We start from the raw sequence: 13,400 nt of genomic DNA on the forward strand, positions 1-13,400 counted from the left end.
TGGATTATAATGTATCCTCTGACCTTCCTGACCATTTAATGATGGATTATAATGTATCCTCTGACCTTCCTGACCATTTAATGATGGATTCTAATGTATCCTCTGACCTTCCTGACCATTTAATGATGGATTCTAATGTATCCTCTGACCTTCCTGACCATTAACGATGGATTCTAATGTATCCTCTGACCTTCCTGACCATTAACGATGGATTATAATGTATCCTCTGACCTTCCTGACCATTTAATGATGGATTCTAATGTATCCTCTGACCTTCCTGACCATTAACGATGGATTCTAATGTATCCTCTGACCTTCCTGACCATTTAATGATGGATTATAATGTATCCTCTGACCTTCCTGACCATTAACGATGGATTATAATGTATCCTCTGACCTTCCTGACCATTAACAATGGAATCTAATGAAGTGAAGGATAAAGCCAATATTGTAGGGTTTTTTAACAAGCACTTCATATCTACTGGTTCAGTTTTTGATAATGGTGGGGCCCAGGACTCTAAAGTAAGCTCTGTTACAGTCAACTATGATATAGTCCCGCATGTCAACCATTTTAACCTTGAGCCTGTTCTGTTTCTTATACTGAGGTCAATAAAGGCAATAGACACTAAAAAGTCTGCAGGTCTAGACAACCTGGATCCCTACCTCTTAAAGATAGCAGCTGGTATTATTACTGAATCTATGGCTCACATTTTCAACTTGAGTCTCTTGACCAATTCCATACCCAACATTTGGAAATCAGCTTGTCTTCCCACTGCTAAAGGGTGGAGAACCCTCAGATGCTAATAACTAACTACCGTCCTCTCTCTAAATGCTCTATCCTGGCCAAAATCTATTAATCCCTAGTGAACTCACAATTAAAAAACTTAATTGAAAAGAACATACTGAGCGCGGTTCAGTCTCGCTTTAGATCGGGGCACAGCACCACAACTGCAGCTATGGCCGTGGCAAATAACATACTGAGCGCGGTTCAGTCTCGCTTTAGATCGGGGCACAGCACCACAACTGCAGCTATGGCAGTGGCAAATGACATCAATAATGCACTTGATAAAAATCAACATTGTGCTGCTCTGTTGATGGATTTGAGGCCTTTGATTCAGTTGACCATGAATTGTTGCTAGCGACAGACTCTGAAACATTGGTCTCAGTGAAGGGGCAGTAAATTGGTGTAGAAACCATCTTTCTGACAGAGCACAATATGTATATACAGACAATCACAAGTCTAGCTGTCTAGAGATAAATAGAGGTGTGCCTCAGGGTTCCATTTTAGCTCCTGTGTTGTTCTCAATTTGTATTAATGATTTGGGAAATGGGATGCAACCAGCAAAGTTCATCTATATGCAGATGATACAGTCATATATTAATGTGTTCCTTCTCTGGTTCAGGCTGTTGAAGAGCTCCACACTGCTTTTCAGTCACTGCAGGCCTACCTTTATGGTCTAAATTCATGACCTTTACCAGAGCTAGAACTCTGCCAAAGGTTAGCATTGCCACATATGGTGGCTTATCCATTGAAAAAGTGTTATCCTACAAATACCTAGGTATTTGGTTGGATGACAAGTTGTCATTTAAAGTTCATGTGGATAATCTTGTGACAAAGCTTAAATTGAAATTGTATTTTCGTAATAAGGCTTGCTTCCCGCTTATGACTAGAAAGAAGCTTGTTCAGGCCACTTTTCTCTCTGTAATTGATTATGGTGACTTGTTGTATATGCATGCAGACTCCTCTGTCTTACAGAGACTGAACTCTGTTTATCATGCATCCTAGCGCTTTATTACAAATGCCAAATCACTCACCCACCATTGCACCTTGTACCGAATGGTAGGTTGGACCTCACTTTATATGCGCAGAAAGATACATTTGTATGCGTTCATCTACAAAGCCCTTTTGGGTAAACTCCCTCTTTACCTCTGTAGTCTGGTCTCCTTTACCACCAGCAGTTACCATACCCGGTCTGCTAGGTGGTTGCTACTTAAAGTCCCCAGGACATTCACAGTATTAGGCAAGACTACCTTCTCTTCTTGTGCATCAAAGGCATGGAATAGTCTACAATCCCTGCTTCATCTAGATATGTTAGTGCCACTGAATTCATTTAAAATATTGATAGAAATCTTACAGAGGAGTGTAAATGCTTTTTTTTAGGCTGGATCATGTTGTGTTGTATGTTTTAATGATGTAATGTATTGATTGTTGCTACCTTCTTGGCCAGGTCTCCCTTGAAAAAGAGACTCTGGGTCTCAGTGGGCTTTTCCTGGTTGAATAAAGGTTAAATAAAAATAAAAAGGTTAAATAATTTGGAGGCTGGACACTGATCACGAGTCAGATTTAGTCTATTTGAACAGACATTTGAAGATGAAGATCACATAAGGATATTTATTGAAATCAGTTAATTTTATATACGGATCCATAAATGATCAGATAATGACTACAGATATTATACATTTCCAAAAGTGGATTCATTCATGCCTAAGTATAAAGGCTTAGATATGTCAGCATGTTGAAACATATGTATTTGTAGAATATTTTGATATCGCAATAGGGTAAGTGGGTGCACGCGCATCAGGCGCTTGTCTTGAAGGGAGCTCATCCCAGATAGCTCCCTGGACTCATAAGGTAGCAGGGAGATTTCTACGGTCCGGATTGGATGCATGTAGAAACTGTCCCATTATGGAGAATATCCAAGCTCCATATGAAATTAAGAACATGCGTATTCGGATAAATATAGCTATCACCTGATATTGACCCTTTTCTCCCAGTGCATTTTATTTGAAATCAATGACAGCAAGGTACATAATTGTTACCCAGAAATGATTTGATAGAGGTAAAAATACAGCTGCATTGGACCTTTAACAACAAGCCTACAGAGAATGCCAAAACCTGCATTTTACATACCTGTCATTGCAACGGCAGCCAACCATGTCCCGTAAAAACTGGGTTGCCATGGTGACCTACCTCTCAGAGGGGTGTATGTGCTAGGTGTGGCCCAAAATTACACCTGACCCACTGTCCCGCTGACTGTCCCAGATACAGAACCTTCATCCGCATCACATAAAACTGATCTGATAAGGACCAAAAAAAAGCTGATAAGCTAAATTTCCTTATGAGTCTGTTAATCAGTGGAAGTTTCATATTGTTGTCCACAGCACAGAGCTAAGTGTTAGTTCTGCCATTTATGTGACATTTGCAGCACCGGTAAAAAAAATGGTATTAATTCCTGACTGTAAAGTACAATATCTCTCGATGGTACCACTTCACACCTCTGACAGCCTGATGGAATAACATACTGTGGAGTAACCACTGCTGTGGAGTGGTGGTGTGAGTGAGTTCATTTGCATAAAGGTCAGCCTTAGGCTGATGGTTTCTAAACAGTAGCCTAGTAGACAAAAGAGTGGTGGATTATAAATTATATTTCTTTAGTTGTTTCTGTCATTGCTCTTTTGTCTGGACTGTGTTTGAAAGAAGTTCATTAACCAGACTGCACTACAGGTTACTACTGTATGTAATCCTTGTTGGCTATCGTAGCCTACAATGTGAAGCTCCTTTTTTTCTGGCAACAAAATATAATTTTCCTCAATGTGTGATAAAGGTTTGCAATGAAGATGGTTTAATTGTCTAAGCAAAATGTTCATACCAACGGATATGAGATGTGTGCGGGAATCTAGGTTTTGATTGGATTGTAAGACCAATTGTGGGAAAAGGTTATTGGCTACGGGATAGCATTTAGCAGTTCTCCACTTGATGAAACCTGAAAACCACAAATAGACAAAACTGAAAGTAAGAGGAACTCTTAAAGAAAAACAGCCTACAATGCAAACCAGACAATATTTGGTTTCAAACAGTCCAAGCACAAGAGATTCATTTGTATGAGTCGAATGTGACATTTACACGATATACTCTACAAGCATATTGCAGCCTACTTCTAATAATAAGTGCATTATTTCATGTAAAAAAATACTAAAAAATACATTCCCGCTAACCATATTTAAACAATCCTGTAAAAACGCACATATAGCCTAACAACTTTACCGCCAGTGTGTGGACACGACGAAACAGTGACTGAAAGAATCAGAAAGTGACGTTTAGTTTAGTGTTCTGACAAAATGGTCCATGAATATATTGTCCACATCTAGGCCTTGTACCAAACGATAAATAGGCTTCTGTGTATAATGTTTATAACCACTGACTTGTCATGGTTCGCAATGCTACATTTGTGAAAATAAAATGCAGCGACTATAGGCTATAGTTCACCCCACAAACATCACCCGGGGCGACCACACCAACTTTACGCTCAGTTAATTATTTTCTTACCTTTGTGTTCACTCCAACGAGAACGGGGACTGACGAAGCACACACACTCGAACAAGAACGAAAATAAACCGTTTCCACAAACCAGTCGAGTCGTAAGCAAAAGCGCAAAATAATTAATTCACGTACTTTCTTTGATTTCTCAAAACAATTCCTTTCACGTAGCTGCCTCCACCTCAATTTACTCGACCTAGTGACGTCACCGCTGCCAAACCAGGCTTGCAGGGGGGGTGTTGCGTTCATGGCTAGATGGGATACTTAAACTTGTGTCTATATCTATATATATATATTTATATACATATATAAATATATATATATATATATAAAACAAAATACATTTTATATATATTTAAATACAGTACCAGTCAAAAGTTTGGGCACAACTACTCATTCCAGGGTTTTTCTGTATTTTTATTATTTTCCACATTGTAGAATAATAGTAAAGACATCAAAACTATGAAATAACACATATGGAATCATGTAGTAACCAAAAAAGTGTTAAACAAATCAAAATATATTTTATTTATTTTATTTCAAATAGCCACCTTTTGCCTTGATGACAGCTTTGCACACTCTTGGCTTTCTCTCAACCATCTTCATGAGGTAGTCACCTGGAATGCATTTCAATTAACAGGAATGCATTTCAATTAACAGGTGTTAACTGGCGACGACAGAGAGGGCTGCCGTGCTTCTATCTCTTAGGAAACTTGGCACTATTTAGTTTTTTTTATGTGTTATTTCTTACATTATTAGCCCAGATTTGTTTTTGGTGTTATTACATAGAGCCGAACTATTGCATATCAGAGTGACAGTAACTCACCAGCACTACCAGCATTACGACCAGGAATACGACTTTCCGGAATTGGATCCTTTGTTCGTAGGAGGTGCGCACACCACCCACTGCTTCTGAGTATATTACTCGCTAATGTCCAGTCTCTGGAAAATAAAGTTGACGAGCTCAGGGCAAGGATTTCTTTCAAGAGAGACATCAGGGATTGTAATATACTCTGTTTCACAGAAACATTGCTCTCTCGAGATATACTGTCTGAATAAGTCCAGCCAGCTGGGTTCTCAGTTCATTGCGCAGACAGGAATAAATATCTCTCTGGGAAGAAGAAGGGCAGGGGTGTATGTTTCATGATTAACGACTCGTGGTGTGATAGTGCTAACATACAGTAACTTAATAAGTCATTTTGTTAACCCGACCTAGAATATCTCACAATCAAATGCTAACCGTATAACCTCCCAAGATAATTATCTTTGGTTATAGTTACAGCCGTATATATCCCCCCTCAAGCCGATACCACGACAGCCCTCAAAGAATTTCACTGGACTTTATGCAAACCACATATCCTGAGGCCGCATTTACTGTAGCTGGGGATTTTAACAAAGTAAATTAGAGGAAAATAATGTCGAAATTCTATCAACATATTGACTGTAGTACTCACTCTGCTAAAACACTCGACCACTGCTACTCCAACTTCCGGCATGCCTACAAGGCCCTCCCCTGCCCTACTTTCGGCAAATCTGTCCACGACTCCATTTTGCTCCTCCCTTCCTATAATCAGAAACTCAAACAGGAAGTACCCGTGCTAAGAACTATTCAACGCTGGTCTGACCAATCGGAATCCACACTTCAAGATTGTTTTGATCATGCAGACTGGGATATGTTCCGGTTAGCCTCCGAGAATAATATCGAAGTATATACTGATACAGTGACTGAGTTTATCAGGAAGTGTATAGGAGATGTTGTACCCACTGTGACTATTTAAACCTACCCTATTCAGACACTGTGTATAGATGGCAGCATTTGCGCAAAACTGAAAGTGCAAACCATCGCATTTAACCACGGCAAGGTGACTGGGAATATGGCCGAATACAAGCAGTGTAGTTATTCCCTCCATAAGACAATCAAACAGGCAAAACATCAGTATATAGACAAAGAGTCTTAATTTAACGGCTCAGACACGAAACGTATGTGGCAGGGTTTACAGATAATCACAGACTACAAAGGGAAAACCAGCCAAGTCGCGGACACCGATGTCTTGCTTCCGAACAAGCTAAACACCTTCTTCGCCCCCTTTGAGAATAACACTGTGTCACCAACGCGGCCCGCTATGAAGGACTGTGGGCTCTCGTTCTCCGTGGTCAACGTGAGTAAGCGTGTTAACCCTCACAGACAACATCCCTAGCCACGTCCTCGGAGCATGTGCACACCAGCTGGCTGGAGTGTTTACGGACATATTCAATCTCTCCCTATCCCAGTCTGCTGTCCCCACATGCTTCAAGATGTCCACCATTGTTCCTGTACCCAAGAAAGCAAAGGTAACTGAACTAAATAACTTTTGCCCTGTAGCACTCACTTCTGTCATCATGAATTGCTTTGAGAGACTAGTTAAGGATGATATCACCTCTACCTTACCTGACACCCTAGACCCACTTCAATTTGCTTACCGGCCCAATAGATCCACAGACGATACAATCGCCACGGCACTGCACACTGCCCTAGAGGAATAGCTATGTAAGAATTCTGTTCATTGACTACAGCTCAGCCTTCAACACCATAGTACTCTCCAAGCTCATCTTAAGCTCAGGACCCTGGGTCTAAACCCCACCATGTGCAACTGGGCCCTGGACTTCCTGACGGGCCGCCCCCAGGTGGTGAAGATAGGAAAAAACACCTCCACTTTGCTGATACTCACCACTGGGGCCCCACAAACTGAAATGGTCCACTCACACATATAGTGTGGTGAAGAAGGCGCAACAGTGCAAACTTCTACGGATGCACAATTGTGAGCATCCTGTCGGGCTGTGTCACCACCTGGTATGGCAACTGCACCTCCCACAACCGCAGGGCTCTCCAGAGGGTGGTGCGGTCTGCCCAATGCAAACTACCTGCCCTCCAAGACACCTACAGGACCCGATGTCACAGGAAGGCCAAAAAGATAATCTAGGACAACAACCACCCGAGCCACTGCCTTTTAATCTCGCTATCATCCAGAAGGCAAGGTCAGTACAGGTGCATCAAAGCTAGGATGAGAGACTGAAAAACAGCATCTATTTCAAGACCATCAGACTGTTCAATTATGTTTAATAGACATCACTGGTACATTATACATAGACTTGGAATCACTGGCCACTTTAATAATGTTTACACATTTTGCATTACTCATCTCATATGTATATACTGTATTCTATCCTATTCTACTGTATCTAAGTCTATGCCGTTCTGACATTGCTCAACCAATATTTATATATTCTTATTTCCATTCCTTTACTTTAGAATTGTGTGTATTGTTGTGAAATTGTTAGATATTACTGTTAGATATTACTGCACTGGTAGAGCGAGAAACACAAGTGTTTCCCTACACCCGGAATCAAATCTGCTAAACACGTGTATGTGACAAATAAAATGAAATTAATTTGATTTGTTAAGAGTTAATATGTGGAATTAATGTGTTTAAGCCAATCAGTTGTGTCAGTTATGACAAGGTAGGGGTGGTATGCAGAAGATACCCATATTTGGTAAAAGACCAAGTCCATATTATGGCAAGAACAACTCAAATAAGCAAAGAGAAACGACAGTCCATCATTACTTTAAGGCATGAAGGTCAGTCAATCTGGAATATGTCAAGAACTTTGAAAGTTTCTTCAAGTGCAGTTGCAAAAACCATCAAGCGCAATGATGAAACTGGCTCTCATGAGAACTGCTACAGGAAAGGAAGACCCAGAGTTACTTTTGCAGCAGAGGATAAGTTCATTAGACTTACCAGCCTCAGGAATTGCAGCCCAAATAAATGTAGACAAAATAAATGCAGAAAAGTAACAGACACATCTCAACATCAACTGTTCAGAGGAAACTGCGTGAATCAGGAAAAGCAGCCAACAAGTGCTCAGCATATGTGGGAACTCCTTCAAGACTGTTGGAAAACCATTCCAGGTGAAGCTGGTTGAGAGAATGCCAAGAGTGTGCAAAGCTGTCATCAAGGTAAAGAGTGGCTACTTTGAAGAACCTCAAATATAAAATATATTTAGATTTGTTTAACACTTTCTTGGTTCCTACATGACTCCATATGTGTTATTTCATAGTTTTGATGTCTTCTCTAATATGCTACAATGTAGAAAATAGTTTTAAAAAAGAAAAACCCTTGAATGAGTAGGTGTGTACAAAATGTTGACTGCTACTGCATATATATATATATATATATATATATATATATATATATATATATATATATATATATATATATATATATATACATCTATTTTAATTTTATGTAACCCTAACTCTTTTCCTAGCCTTAACCTAATTCTCCTAAACTGCTACGTTAATTCTCCCATCCTGTTGCCTACTTTCTAGCCTGGCTGATGCGACCCACATTACTCACTGGCCACACTGGTCTGGAAAGGTGGCCGTTTGTTAATGCAATATTCACTCATAAATTGTGAGATGGGTTTGATTGGTTCTCTTAAATGTATTTTTTGCCCTCAGAGTTTGAGATCTCTCATGGTTTGGATTTCAAAATCCAACCATTGTAATGGACCTGGGTAGTGCTCAGGGACTCTGCGTGTGTATGGGTGTTTGAGTGAGAAAGCCAACCAGTAAGAGCACAGCCCCCTTCATTATGGACCATTGTGCCTATAACATCAAAGAGCCATTTCAGACTCTGAGTTAGGTGTTAGCCAGAAAGTTCTCCTACCCTGCTACGAAAAGTAAATCCGAACATTTAGTTAAAACCGGGTGTTGCCGTCTTGGCTTGGCTGTGATGGAGAGTCAAGGGACAATGGGTGGTGTGACACTTCTATTACTCATATACCTTGTTGACTAGTGATTCTTTTTCATTCAGAAGTTTACCTGAGTCAAAGAGAAAACTCAAACAACCTAGATTTAAATGTATTATCTGGAATGGAAACTATTTACACAGTGATATAACAACTTGCTTTATGCATGACATGTTGTTGAGCTTCCAGGTTGCTGTGTAAAGGACATGTTGTTGAGCTTCCAGGTTGCTGTGTAAAGTACATGTTGTTGAGCTTCCAGGTTGCTGTGTAAAGGACATGTTGTTGAGCTTCCAGGTTGCTGTGTAAAGGACATGTTGTTGAGCTTCCAGGTTGCTGTGTAAATGACACGTTGTTGAGCTTCCAGGTTGCTGTGTAAAGGACATGTTGTTGAGCTTCCAGGTTGCTGTGTAAAGGACACGTTGTTGAGCTTCCAGGTTGCTGTGCAAAGGACATGTTTTTGAGCTTCCAGGTTGCTGTGTAAATGACATGTTGTTGAGCTTTCAGGTTGCTGTGTAAATGACATGTTGTTGAGCTTCCAGGTTGCTGTGTAAAGGACATGTTGTTGAGCTTCCAGGTTGCTGTGTAAAGGACACGTTGTTGAGCTTCCAGGTTGCTGTGTAAAGGACACGTTGTTGAGCTTCCAGGTTGCTGTGTAAAGGACATGTTGTTGAGCTTCCAGGTTGCTGTGTAAATGACATGTTGTTGAGCTTCCAGGTTGCTGTGTAAAGGACATGTTGTTGAGCTTCCAGGTTGCTGTGTAAATGACATGTTTTTGAGCTTCCAGATTGCTGTGTAAAGGACATGTTGTTGAGCTTCCAGGTTGTGGTGTAAAGGACATGTTGTTGAGCTTCCAGGTTGCTGTGTAAAGGACATGTTGTTGAGCTTCCAGGTTGCTGTGTAAAGGACATGTTGTTGAGCTTCCAGGTTGCTGTGTAAAGGACACGTTGTTGAGCTTCCAGGTTGCTGTGCAAAGGACATGTTTTTGAGCTTCCAGGTTGCTGTGTAAATGACATGTTGTTGAGCTTCCAGGTTGCTGTGTAAAGGACACGTTGCTGCCTTTGACTGGAAGCCAGGACAAACACTCCAATCTGACCTTTGTTCAATATTTATTCTGCAATTCTGTTTCCTTATGAAACCTTTATCAGTCGTTATTTTGAGGAAGTTTGATTTTAATGAACCCGCTAAAGGGAGGTTGTTTCCACTGAATGCAACCCACTGTGGTCTTCAGTACTTGGGTACCTGAGCAAATTGATTTGCAATGTTGAACAAAAACAACAAGTTCAGGCGTTGTTTCAAAATGTTTTACTTTTCTTGCCACTGAATGTGACCCAGGTCTCAGGAAGGTAAAGCGACATCACCTTAGAGGGACAACGTAGCTGCCTGTGACCAGCTTACTTCCAGAAAGTCAACTTTTCTCTGTGTAAATACAAAACAACAAACTACTCTATCTCTCTGTTGCCCTTCCATTTCTCTCTCTGGTTTGACTTTGGTACTTTAGAAGTAAATAATTGCATTACATGCTCCTTTTAACGTCATAGCTTAAACAGACATGACAATGATGCAATGCAAAAGGAAGGAAACAAGTGAATTCCTCTGAGGAAGACAATGTGGATGCAGCCATTCCGAAATGGGAGAACAATTCATTAGACTGAACCAGTTCTTTCCTTAATGAATGGTCCCTATTGTGGCAATATAGGGCCAACAGATAATAAGTGCTTTGAAGAATTGATTGAGGAGAGTATTAGATTTGAAGAGTGCTTCAGATCTCTCTTTACTACCGTTACTTTCCAGACAGAATAACGATCTGTACTGGTGACTGATCAACTGGTCTCTTTACTACCGTTACTTTCCAGACAGAATAACGATCTGTACTGGTGACTGATCAACTGGTCTCTTTACTACCGTTACTTTCCAGACAGAATAACGATCTGTACTGGTAACTGATCAACTGGTCTCTTTACTACCGTTACTTTCCAGACAGAATAACGATCTGTACTGGTGACTGATCAACTGGTCTCTTTACTACCGTTACTTTCCAGACAGAATGACGATCTGTACTGGTGACTGATCAACTGGTCTCTTTACTACCGTTACTTTCCAGACAGAATGACGATCTGTACTGGTGACTGATCAACTGGTCTCTTTTCTACCGTTACTTTCCAGACAGAATAACGATCTGTACTGGTGACTGATCAACTGGTCTCTTTACTACCGTTACTTTCCAGACAGAATGACGATCTGTGCTGGTGACTGATCAACTGGTCTCTTTACTACCGTTACTTTCCAGACAGAATGACGATCTGTGCTGGTGACTGATCAACTGGTCTCTTTACTACCGTTACTTTCCAGACAGAATGACGATCTGTACTGTTGACTGATCAACTGGTCTCTTTACTACTGTTACTTTCCAGACAGAATAACGATCTGTACTGGTGACTGATCAACTGGTCTCTTTACTACCGTTACTTTCCAGACAGAATAACGATCTGTACTGGTGACTGATCAACTGGTCTCTTTTCTACCGTTACTTTCCAGACAGAATAACGATCTGTACTGGTAACTGATCAACTGGTCTCTTTACTACCGTTACTTTCCAGACAGAATAACGATCTGTACTGGTAACTGATCAACTGGTCTCTTTGACGGATACTTCGGGATTTTAACAATGAGGCCCTTTATCTACTTCCCTGGAGTCGGATGAACTTGTGGATACCATTTGTATGTCTTGGTGTCCAGTATGTCCAGTAAGTTAGAGGTAGTTTTGCGAACCAATGCTAACTAGCGTTTGCACAATGCCTAGCATGCTAGCAGATACCCATAGACTTCCAGTCATTGCGCTAATGCTAGTTAGCATTGGCTAATGAAACTAGCTCTAACTTATTTCCTTCATACTGGAGAAGTAGATAAAGGTGCATCATTGCCAAATTCCCGAAGTATCCCTTTAAGGCATAATTTAATACAAAGGAATTTGCTGGATAAAAGCATCCGCTATGACAATGTAATGTATTCTGTGACCGTCATGCGCTGAATCTCAACCGTCTGAGAAAAACAAGTAGCTGTTTCCCTTGTTACTTGGATGAACAGATCCGACCTTCTGTTTTCTTTTTCAGCTGACATCTTCAGTTCATATTTGAAGTTTTCTCGATAATAGCACTGAGCATTTGTCAGAACCCTGCATTTTTAGCTTGTTTTCAGTAGTGGTAGTACAGTGTGTGGAAACTTGCCCTCGTCAAGAAAAATCCTATAGGATTTTGTGTCACCTCTGTCAGAATCCTATTGGACTCATTTTTGTCCTATTAGAAGTCAAACCAATCCTATTGGATCCTATAGGTTTTTGTGTCACCTCTATCAGAATCCTATTGGACTAATGTATGTCCTATTGGAAATCAAAGTATTCCTATTGGATCCTATAGGTTATTGTGTCACCTCTATCAGAATCCTATTGGACTAATTTATGTCCTATTGGAAATCAAAGTAATCCTATTGGATCCTATAGGTTTTTGATCAGTCTTGAAGGATTTTTCCACCACAATGTTTTTCTTAATTTAATCCATTAAATTATAGTTTGTTGTCATATGTTCCAGTACAATACAGCAACATAAATTACAACATTTACATTGATCGGAAACAACAGTTCTATATTATTGTCGGTTTTATTCCACTACAATATTCAAGACTGCAAGTTAATTTGCCGTACGACCACCAATACACTACATATTTTTTCAACAAAACACTCACTTGAGTTATTTGATCTGATTCTTATTAATACAAATTCCTGTAATTTAAATAGACATTATAACATGGCATACAATATTATATACAATGTTACATGAACACAATATTTTTTTTGGGGGGGCTTTCCCCTTAGAATTCACAGCATCTTTGCAAATTAAATTGTTAGGAACAGTAGCGCAAAGATATTAACATTTATTTGATTTAATATACAGCGCATTTGGAACGTTTTCAGACCACTTGACATTTTCCACATGTTGTTACGTTACAGCCTTATTCTAAAATGGATTAAATACAACATTTTCCTCATCCATCTATAAACAATACACCATAATGAAAAACCGAAAACAAATGTATAAAAACAAAAAACAGAAATACTTTAATTACATAAGTATTCAGACCCTTTGCTATGAGACTCAAAATTGAGCTCAGGTGCTCCCTCTTTCCATTGATCATCCTTGAGATGTTTCTACAACTTAATTGGAGTCCACCTGTGGTAAATTCAATTGATTGGACATGATTTGGAAAGGCACACACCTGTTTATATAAGGTCCCATAGTTG

General features: G+C 40.0%; 1 protein-coding gene across 1 annotated transcript in view; it reads right to left on the bottom strand.

Moving 5' to 3' along the window:
• Positions 1 to 4,551, bottom strand: part of LOC118366596 (cytoplasmic protein NCK2-like) — a 44,668-nt gene extending 40,117 nt beyond the window's left edge. Inside the window, exon 1 of the mRNA XM_052493168.1 lies at positions 4,328 to 4,551. The gene's annotated coding sequence lies outside the window, so the exon portion shown is untranslated. The remainder of the gene's footprint in view (positions 1 to 4,327) is intronic.
• Between the last annotated feature and the right edge of the window lie 8,849 nt (positions 4,552 to 13,400).

Source organism: Oncorhynchus keta, chromosome 34 (assembly GCF_023373465.1).
Source record: "Oncorhynchus keta strain PuntledgeMale-10-30-2019 chromosome 34, Oket_V2, whole genome shotgun sequence".
NCBI lineage: Eukaryota > Metazoa > Chordata > Actinopteri > Salmoniformes > Salmonidae > Oncorhynchus > Oncorhynchus keta.